Source organism: Rhinoraja longicauda, chromosome 1 (assembly GCF_053455715.1).
Source record: "Rhinoraja longicauda isolate Sanriku21f chromosome 1, sRhiLon1.1, whole genome shotgun sequence".
Lineage (NCBI taxonomy): Eukaryota > Metazoa > Chordata > Chondrichthyes > Rajiformes > Arhynchobatidae > Rhinoraja > Rhinoraja longicauda.
The window spans coordinates 85,632,353-85,643,654 of record NC_135953.1 but is presented as its reverse complement, the minus strand read 5'-3'; positions in this window follow the sequence as shown (position 1 = coordinate 85,643,654).

Here is an 11,302-nt window from a genome sequence, read left to right as displayed (position 1 = left end):
GTTCAGGCAGAAGGGATTTGTTTACATAGGAATTATGTCCGGCACAGATTTCCTCAGGAAAACCAACCTGCAGGAGAAGCTCATGTTGTCCTTCTATCGCTGCTCCATCGAGAGTGTGCTGGCATACTGTATAACCACATGGTATGCCAGCTGCTCAGAAAAGGACAGGAAGGCCCTTCAGAGGGTCATCACGACGGCCCAGAAGATCATCGGCTGCTCACTGCCCTCCCTGGAGCACCTGTTCAGCCTACGCTGCCTCAGTAGAGCAGGCAAAATAATAAAAGATCCATCCCACCCCGGCCACCGTCTGTTTGTTCATCTGCCCTCTGGTCGACGTTTCAGGTCGATCAAATCCCGAACAAACAGACTTAAGAACAGTTTTTACCCCAGGGCCATACGAGAACTGAACACTACCTTTGCACTAGGCAACACCGTTAAAAAATCTTGTACTTAATATAATTGTATTTATGTATTTATTTGTTTTTGCATTTATTGCATATATGTTTGTACGCACCGTCAGGATTGGCTATTTTTTAATTTCGTTGTACTCGTTGCAATGACAATAAATGAATATTATTATTATTATTATTATTAGATGTGCCTGTTCACTTTCGTACTGTATTGTTCCAAATATATAAAAGGGTCCTATTTGGAATTGCCAATATTCTGCTCCAATGCTGCCTGGATTGCTATAGTTTTTAGAATTTTCTATTTTTTGTTTTTGAAAGTAAATGAAATAAAAGTAGGAATATAAATAAAATGTTTAATTTCAACAAGACTCGGAACATGAAAATAGTTTAGGTGTTGGATGTTTCCTGCAGACTGACTGAAATATATCACTAAATGATAATAATCTTCATATATCTTCAGATTGCTCAAAAAGCATCTCAACTTGAGAGCTGTCTTGAGAAATTCATGTGGGATTTAGAAATATAAGAAAATAACTGCAGATGCTGGTACAAATCGAAGGTATTTATTCACAAAATGCTGGAGTAACTCAGCAGGTCAGGCAGCATCTCGGGAGAGAAGGAATGGGTGACGTTTCGGACCCGAAACGTCACCCATTCCTTCTCTCCCGAGATGCTGCCTGACCTGCTGAGTTACTCCAGCATTTTGTGAATAAATACCTTCGATTTAGAAATGATTGATAGGAATAAGTGACATAAAAGCTCAACATGTGAACCCATTTCAAATTAGCTGAAATGATGCATAATGTTTGTGGAGTTTAGAAATTATCCTTTGTACCATTTCATGACACAGGCTCAGTAGTTTATATTGTAACCTCTCATAGCTGCAGTTCTGCAACAGATTTTCTGTCCACCCAAACTCTGTAAAGATCCTTCTCCACAGTTATTATCACATCAGACAAATCAATGCCTACGGGCATGATATAAATGATCTTGTAGACACAAGGGACTTGCAGATGCTGGTTTACCAAAAAAAAGACATAAGGTGCTGGAGTAACTCAACGGGTCAGTCAGCATCTCTGGACAATAGACAATAGACAATAGACAATAGACAATAGGTGCAGGAGTAGGCCATTCAGCCCTTCGAGCCAGCACCGCCATTCAATGCGATCATGGCTGATCACTCTCAATCAGTACCCCGTTCCTGCCTTCTCCCCATACCCCCTCACTCTGCTATCCTTAAGAGCTCTATCCAGCTCTCTCTTGAAAGCATCCAACGAACTGGCCTCCACTGCCTTCTGAGGCAGAGAATTCCACACCTTCACCACTCTCTGACTGAAAAAGTTATTTCTCATCTCCGTTCTAAATGGCCTACCCCTTATTCTTAAACTGTGGCCCCTTGTTCTGGACTCCAACATTGGGAACATGTTTCCTGCCTCTAATGTGTCCAATCCCCTAATTATCTTATATGTTTCAATAAGATCCCCCCTCATCCTTCTAAATTCCAGTGTATACAAGCCCAATCGCTCCAGCCTTTCAACATACGACAGTCCCGCCATTCCGGGAATTAACCTAGTGAACCTACGCTGCATGCCCTCCATAGCAAGAATATCCTTCCTCAAATTTGGAGACCAAAACTGCACACAGTACTCCAGGTGCGGTCTCACCAGGGCCCGGTACAACTGTAGAAGGACCCCTTTGCTCCTATACTCAACTCCTCTTGTTATGAAGGCCAACATTCCATTGGCTTTCTTCACTGCCTGCTGTACCTGCATGCTTCCTTTCATTGACTGATGCACTAGGACACCCAGATCTCGTTGAACTCCCCCTCCTCCTAACTTGACACCATTCAGATTCTGGAGAACATGAATAGGCAACATTGGGGGTCAGGGCCTTCTTCAGATTGATTGTCGTAAAGAGGAGTAAGCTGGAAGAGAGATGGTGGCAGGTCAAAGCCAGACAAGTGACTTAGCAGGTCAGGCAGTATCTGAAATGCTACCTATCTATGTTCTCCAGAGATTCTCCCTGACCCGTTGAGTTACTCAAACACTTTGTATTGTTTTAAGTGATAGGTGGATACAGGTTAGGGGCGTGGGTTGATTGGAAAGTGGTTGGACAAAGGCCAGAGATGAAAAGCCTGAGATAAGGAGAAAAAGAGATAAAAATAAATAATAATAAAGACTGTGAAATAAGGAGATAAAGAGAAAAAATAAATAATCTTAATTTTTGCACAGATGACCAACCAAGTCTATAAAGCATCTTACTGTGCCATCAGATTTGCTCCAACCTATCATCAAATCTGGAACTTTCACAGACATTAAACACCTGGCAACAATGTGATTAAGTCAACACTGCCTGCAGATGCTGATAGCATCTCTTAATGGGCCTAGTCTGTTATATAATAGTCAAAGGTTTCAAAGGTCTTTTATTGTCATGTGTACTCGAATTTCACTGTACCTTAATTGGTACATGTGACAAAATAAATCTGACCTTGACCTTGAAACCATTAAGGTACAGTGATATTCGTAGTACCGTACAGCCATACTAAAAAAAGCAACAAGACACACAACTGCATAAAAATTAACATAAACATCCCCACATTCCTCACTGTGATGGAAGGTAATAAAGTCTAATCTTCCCTCATTTTTCTCCCGCGGTCGGGCCAGTCGAACCATCCGTCAGGGCGGTTGAAGCTCCTGCATCGGGGCGATCGAAGCTCCCGCATCGGGGCGGTCGAAGTTCCTGCAGTTGGAGCTCCCAAAGTCGGTCTCTAACCACGGACCGCAGAGTCAAGTCCGCAGGCTCCAGCGGTTGGAGCTCAGAGGTCGATCCCTGGCAGCTCCATGATGGTAAGTTCGCAGGCTCCCGCGGTTGGAGCTCCCGAAGTCGGTCTCCAACAAAGGCCACCACCTCCTCGATGTTAGGCCGCAGTGCGGATGGAGATACGATACGGTTTTTTAAAAATTGCATCTCCACCGAGGTAAGAGATTATAAAAAGTTTGCCCCAAAACCCACCCCCCACATAAAACAAGCTAAAGAACACTAAAACATACTGTAGGAGCCATTTATGTTTCGACTAGCTACTGTTGGCATATTATATTATTTTGTCTAGATATATCTTGCCGTATTATTTTGGACACTTGGGGGTAGTCGTTAGATGCACAGGGTGGTGTATATATATATATATGGGCATAAGGGACTGGGAGTGGCCAGATACAGGGACGGAGAGTTTACAGTTCTTACCAGACCTGGGAACAGACCTAGACAGACCTGGGAACAGACCTGAACAGACCATCGACTGGAAAGACCCGAGACCTTGGACCAGACCAGGGACAGAGCAGCCAGCTACGACTTGTATGCAAAATAAGTATGGCTTGGTATGTTCATCCCCTTGTTTGTACAACTACTTCAATAAACAACTAATTAAACTGGAAAAAACAACTGGAAGATCTGTTCTGTTGGGTTTGCGTAAGATCACTCCGACTCCCTGTGTACTAATGGCAATTGGAAGAAAAATAAGTCACTGGAAAAGTCTGGAAGTTGCCATTACACATACATGTAACTACTATAAAATAACAAAGAAGGAAGGGACAGACTGTTGGCGAGGCAGTCATTGCTGGCACCACAGTGTTGGTCAAAAAATACTGAATTCGTCTTCTTCAAGAATCTTTTGGGGGGGTGTATATCTGAATACTCACAATGCCAATAATTCCCTTGTCCGTGAAATGTGTGACATCATGTTAGTCCCAAAAATATTTAATGTGATAACTTTTTTTTGTCGACTGCTCCACAATAAAATCATATTTGGAAATTTGTGACAAAAAATTGTTCAACATGAGTTTCTTAAAACTACGCAAATGCAAATAAAAATTGCAAAGTATACAAAACATTAACAAAAACAATATTGAAAAGTTTGAATTCAGTATTTAAATTGGGGCATCTTTGCTGGAACATAGTTATCTGTTCTTCTGTGCAGGAGGAGTGTAAGACAGCCAAGTGACTAACTCCTTACATATGTGGAAAGGAGTGGGCCAGGTAACCACAGACCAACCACCTAATGTCAGACAGATTGTAGAAAAAATTGTGAGGTACAGCATATATGAACAGATTGATTAAAAATAGAAAATATGGATTTCTTAGGGGAAGTTTATGTTTGATTAACTTAATTGACTTTGGAAGATTAATCTTGTTTGGTTTAGTTTAGAGATACGGCAGGAAAACATGCCCTTTTCATTGACATCAATTAACCTACAAACCCTCACATCTTTGGGATGTGGGTGGAAACCCACGGTCACAGGGAGAATGATCAAACTCCATACAGACAGCACCCGCGGTCAGGATCGAACCCAGGTTTCTGTCGATGTGAAGTAGCAGCTCTACCCTCTACATCACTGTGTCACCCTTAATTGATCTTAGAAGATTCCTTAAAAGACTGAGGAGATTTGACATGTCGACGAATATACGATTGAACTTATACAGCGGTACGGTAGAGAACATACTAACTGGTTGCACACAGCCTGGTTCGGCAACTCAAAGGCCCAGGAACAAAGTAGACTGCAGAGGGTGGTAGACACTGCCCGGTCCATCACGTGTACTAACCCCACCATCGAAGGGAACTAAAGGAGATGCCGCTCCATAAAGGCAGGCAATATCATCAAAGACCCACACCAGCCTGGCCACACTCTCATTTCATTACTACCATCAGTGAACACGAGGTTCAAGAGAAGTTTCATCCGAGCAACCATCAGCATCTTGAACCATCAGCTTCTTGAACCATCAGTTTCTTGAACTAACTAATTCCTTGAGCTTGTTGTAATAATAATAATTTATTGTATTTTTCATTAATATTTTCTCCCTGTGTGTTCTGGTATTTATGGGCCTGTTAAGCTACAGCATAAGAATGTTATTGTTCTGCTGTCAATACATCTGACAATGAAAGGGTCTTGACTCTTGACCTTTTTTGATCCCTCAAAATAATCAGTGAGTGCAGTGCATTTGACGTAATATATAGAATTTAGCAAAACATTTGACAAAATCATATATGATGGATTAAATAGGAAAATAAAAGCTCATGGAATCCAGAAAAAAGTGGAAAATTGGATTAAGGATTGTGGGAAACATTTTAGTGATTGAAGAAATGTGTGCAGTGTGTATGAGTGAGGTTAAGCACCTGGGGAAGGCAAATCAGCCAAGGGAATACATTAATTGTTAGGATAGTAAGGAAGAAGTAGGTGTGTGTGTTCAGCAGGGCAAGTTATAAAAGATAGTTAAAAGACCTTTGTCAGCTAAGTTATGGAATATATGAGAAAAGGCATCATTACAGAACTTTACAAAACATTAGTTAAGCCACAATTAGAGTACTGTGCACATTTAATGTCGCAAGGATGTGACAGAACAGGAGAAAGTGCAGCAGAGATTTGCGAGGTTGGTATCAGTACTGGAGAATTATAGTTATAAAAAGCAACTGAGCAAAAAGCAACTCTTTAGAACAAAGGTTACTGGGGAGGTGATTGAATTGAGAATTATAAAATTATGAGAGGTCTGGATAGGGTGATAGAGGAGGAATTATATCCCTTAGCAGAGAGGATGTTAATTAAATTCATAGAATTATGCAGCACAAATGCAGACCCTTCTGTCCAACACATCCTTGCCAACCAAGAGTCCTGTTGTACACAACTCCAATTTGCTTGTGTTTGGTCCATATGTATGGTCAGGTCTATGTACCCGAGTAAATGTATTTTAAACATGAAAGTTACTTATTATATAGTTATTACATACCTACTCTACCACCTCTTTTGCAGCTAGTTCCATATACCAACCACATTCTGTGTAAAAGAACTTGCTCCTCAGATCCCCTTTAAATCTTTCCCCCCTCACCAAAATCTACACCCTTGAGTTTCAGACTCTACTCCCCTGTGGATAAAGACTGTGACCATTTACCTTATCATGATTTTATAAATCTTCATTAATGCCATTCCTCAACCTCATTTGCTCCAGGGAAAACAAGCCAATCCAAATTCTCCTGATAACACAAGCCCTCCAGTTCCATCAACATCCTAATGAACATTTTATGCACCGCCTCTAGCTTAATCAAATGCTTCCTTCCTTTGGTGCTGGGGGTACAGATTTGTTAATTGGTGGATGCAAGGAACTGCAGGTACTGATTTACCACAAAAAAAGATGCAAAGTGCTGGAGTAACCCAGTGGGCAGGCAGCATCTCTGGAGAAATTAGATAGGTGACATCTGAAGAAGGGCCCCAAACTGAAACATCACCTATCAGTGTTCTCCAGAGTTACTGCCTGACCCGCTGAGTTACTCCAGCACTTTGTGTCTTTTAAATTAATTGGTGGAAGAATTAGAGGAAAGCTCAGAATTTTTTTTTTAAATACACGAAGTGGTGAGGGGCAAGAACCTGCTGCCTGAACAGGATGGTGAAAGCAGAAACTCTCACCACATGTAATTTCTGGATGAGCAGCTGAAGAGCTGAGACCCACAGGCCACTGACTGCAGTAAAATAGGATCCAAATCATACGTTTTGATGAAAGGCCATAAGAAGATGTGTGACCTGCTGAGTATCTTCGATATTTTGTGTTTTTATTTCATGTTTCCAGCATCTGCAGGTTTTTGCTTTTTAATCAAAATAGATCTATTTGTCACTGACATGGACTGGATGGGCCGACTAGTCTCTTTCCGTGCCATAAATTTGTATAAATTGAACATTTCCTCGCCTTAATCCCTACATTCCCACTCCCAACCGCAACTAATCCTGCCCTACTCAAAAAAGACTTATTGCAAACAGAGTAAATGGCATTCACGTATGAAAGTCATCTGAGTTATGAGAGGGAAATAGTGGGGCAGATCTTCTGTGTCTGAAATTAATCTGCCTGTAGGCTTGGTTCCCAGTACCATACCACAGCTCAATGCACCACAGGGGCTGTCTCAGCATTGCCAACGAGCTGAACTCACAGACACCACTGACAGCCGGTGAGCAAGATGGTTCACAGGTGTCAACGCTTTCAGTGTGATCTCTCCCTTTGAATATTTGTGAACATCTTTAACATTCACAAACAATTCATTAAAACTCAGAACACCCAAAGTTCAAAAAGAATTATTAGTAGTAAACATTATTTACAGTTAAAATGCTCTCAGCACTGCCATGCACTGAAAAATAATTAAAATTGTTACATTTTACCTAATTAAATAAACCATGCTTCATACCTGCAGATGCTTGAGATGCAGGAAGTGCTAGAAATACACAGCAGTCAGGTAGCATCTGAATCAGGAGAAACAGTTCTAACATCTTATATTGACGACGTTTCAACAAAACCAGAAACAGTTAGATATACGATCATGTCATAAGTGATAGGAGTAGAATTAGGCCATTCGGCCCATCTAGTCTATTCCGCCATTCAATCGTGGATGATCTATCTCTCCCTCCTAACCCCATTCTGCGGCTTCTCCCCATAATCTCTGACACCCGTACGAATCAAAAATCTATCTATCGCTGCTTTAAAAATATTCACTGACGTGGCCTCCACAGCCTTGTGTGACAAAGAATTCCACAGATTCACCACCCTCTGACCAAATAAATTTGTCCTTGTCTCCTTCCTAAAAGAACGTCCTTTAATTCTGAGGCAATGACCTTTAGTCCTCGACTCTCACACCAGTGGAAACACTATCAAATATGTTTTATGTTGCAGAGAGGAGAGTTGAAGAAAACAATGGGAATGTCTGCATCAGGGTGGAGAGAGACTGAATGACAAATGTTCTGATGGTGTTCAGCTAAGAGACAGTGCTGTTGGTTTATTGCATGCACATGATCTGTCTGGAAAACATGCAAATAAAAAAAGAGGGAAAGGAAAGTAATAATGCTCAATAGATGGGGAAGCTTGAAATACCCATCAGTTCAGGCAGTGACAGTGGAAAGAGAAAAACTATTGCAGGCTGCTGATTTTTCATCAAAACTGACTGGAAGGACTAGTTAACAGAAATGTTTAATTCATTGTTGGCTCCAAGGGCTGTAACGTATCAAGTGAGACCACAAAGACTGTTCTCTCTGCACTCCCTGGTTCTCTCATCCCTTCCCACCCAAACCACCCCTCCCCAGGTACTTTCCCCTGAAACCGCAGGAGATGTAATACCTGTCCCTATACCCCCTCCCTCGGCCATCTAGGGATCCCAACAGTCCTTTCAGGTGAGGCAGGGGTTTACTTGCACCTCCTCCAACCTCATCTACTGAACCTGTTGTTCCCAGTGTGGACTCCTATATATCGGCAAGACCAAGCGCAGACTCGGTGATAATTTTGCTGAACACCTATGCTCAGCCTGCCTTGGCCTATGTGATCTCCTGGTTGCCAAACATTTTAACTTCCCTTCCCATTCCTATTCTGACCTTTCTGTCCTGGACCTCCTCTACTGTCAGAGTGAGGCCACATGCAAATTGAAGAAACAGCACCTCATATTTCACTTGGGCAGCTTACAACCCAGTGGCATGAATAAGGATTTCTCCAATTTCAAGTAACCCTTACATCCCCTTACTCTCCATCCTTCCCCCACCCTAGTCATCCTGCTAATTTTTTTTCTTCTTGTCACTTCCTCCACAGCCAACAATGAACTATTGTGGGCTCTTTGGTCATCGGTGCCGGCTCTGATCTGTTCTGTATCTTTCCATACCTCTAGTTTCCCTCTCCCCTGATTCTCAAACCAAAACGTCATATATTCCTTTTCTCCAGAGATGCTGCCTGACCCACTGAGTTACTCCAGCATTTTGGGTCTATCTGAAATGAAAGAGGTTAAGTAAGGGGGAAGTGCAGCGAGACCTGGGTGTCCTTATACACCAGTCACTGAAAATTGGCATTCAGGTACCGCAGACAGTGAAGAAAGCTAATGGCATGTTGGCCTTCATAACGAGAGGATTTGAGTATAGGAGTAAAGAAGTTCTGCAGTTGTAAAGGGCCCTGGTAAGACCACATCTCGAGTATTGTGTACAGTTTTGGTCTCCTAATTTGAGGAAGGACAACCTTGTAATTGAGGCAGTGCAGCGTAGGTTTACGAGATTGATCCCTGGGATGGCGGGACTGTCATATGAGGAAAGATTGAAAAGACTAGGCTTGTATTCACTGGAGTTTAGAAGGATGAGAGGGGATCTTATAGAGACATATAAAATTATAAAAGGAGTGGACAAGCTAGATGCAGGAAAAATGTTCCCAATGTTGGGGGAATTCAGAACCAGGGGCCACAGTCTTAGAATAAAGGGAAGGCCATTTAAAACTGAGGTGAGAAGAAACTTTTTCACCCAGAGAGTTGTGAATTTGTGGAATTCTCTGCGACAGAGGGCAGTGGATGCCAAATCACTGGATGGATTTAAGAGAGAGCTAGATAGAGCTCTAGGGGCTAATGGAATCAAGGGATATGGGGAGAAGGCAGGCACGGGTTACTAATTGTGGATGATCAGTCATGATCACAATGAATGGCGGTGCTGGCTCGAAGGGCCAAATGGCCTCCTCATGCACCTATTTTCTGTTTCTATAAGATGCTGTTCCACATACTTACGTTTGCCTTCATTTCAACAGTTTTTATAGCCAAAGACAGAGAACGTAAAGGAGAGTGGGATGGAGAATTAAAAAGACTGGCAATTTCAAGCTCTCTATTATCTCTGCCGTCTGAAGAGGAATGTCCTGTAAAGCAGTCAGCCAATCTGCATTTGGCTTCTCTGATGTAGTTACCTTCCTTCCAGGAGCTGACATTTCCTACTGGTTTCAATAGTCAATAGTCAATTTATTTGTCACATACACATAAATGTGCAGTGAAATGAAAAATTACCCGCAGTTCAACAATAAGACCAATAAGAATAATCAATAAAAATGCAATAACACATACAATCATAAACTAACACCAAACAAAAGAAACATCCATCACAGTGAGTCTCCTCCAGTCCCTCCTCACTGTGATGCACTTGTACTTACTTGTACTAGATTTAACCCGGCAAAGAATCTGGGGCAGATCTGCAGCTTAAAAGTTGAGAAATCTGTGGAAGATAATTTTCTTTTGTTGGACTTTATGAGGAATCTACTGGACTAGCAAATGATAAGCAGTGTAAAAAATCCCACTGTCAATTTATACTGCATCACCATTGAAAGCTGAGATTTACCCCAAGATAAATGCTAAACCCTGACAGTAAAGTTGGTGAGTTTCCAGAGGATTTGTCCAGCATAAGCGAAAAATGGCTAAGATATATTCACAAACATGATAGGTATCCTGCCCTCAGTGTGATTATGATTAAGTTCCTGCATTTTACCTACTTCCTATCTGCAATTTGTCGACTTTTACAGAATGCTTTTAGTTTCAACCTTGCATCTAGACAATAGACAATAGACAATAGGTGCAGGAGTAGGCCATTCAGCCCTTCGAGCCAGCACCGCCATTCAATGCGATCATGGCTGATCACTCTCAATCAGTACCCCGTTCCTGCCTTCTCCCCATACCCCCTCACTCTGCTATCCTTAAGAGCTCTATCCAGCTCTCTCTTGAAAGCATCCAACGAACTGGCCTCCACTGCCTTCTGAGGCAGAGAATTCCACACCTTCACCACTCTCTGACTGAAAAAGTTCTTCCTCATCTCCGTTCTAAATGGCCTACCCCTTATTCTTAAACTGTGGCCCCTTGTTCTGGACTCCCCCAACATTGGGAACATGTTTCCTGCCTCTAATGTGTCCAATCCCCTAATTATCTTATATGTTTCTAATTATCTAAAAGCATGTGCTTTAAAAAAAGGTCTGCCTTTCAAGTCAGCTGGCAAAGCTATGGAAAATAAAAGGACACAAAGTGCTGGAGTAACTCAACGGATCAGGCAGCATCTCTGGAGAACATGGATTGATGACCTTTCGGGTCAGGA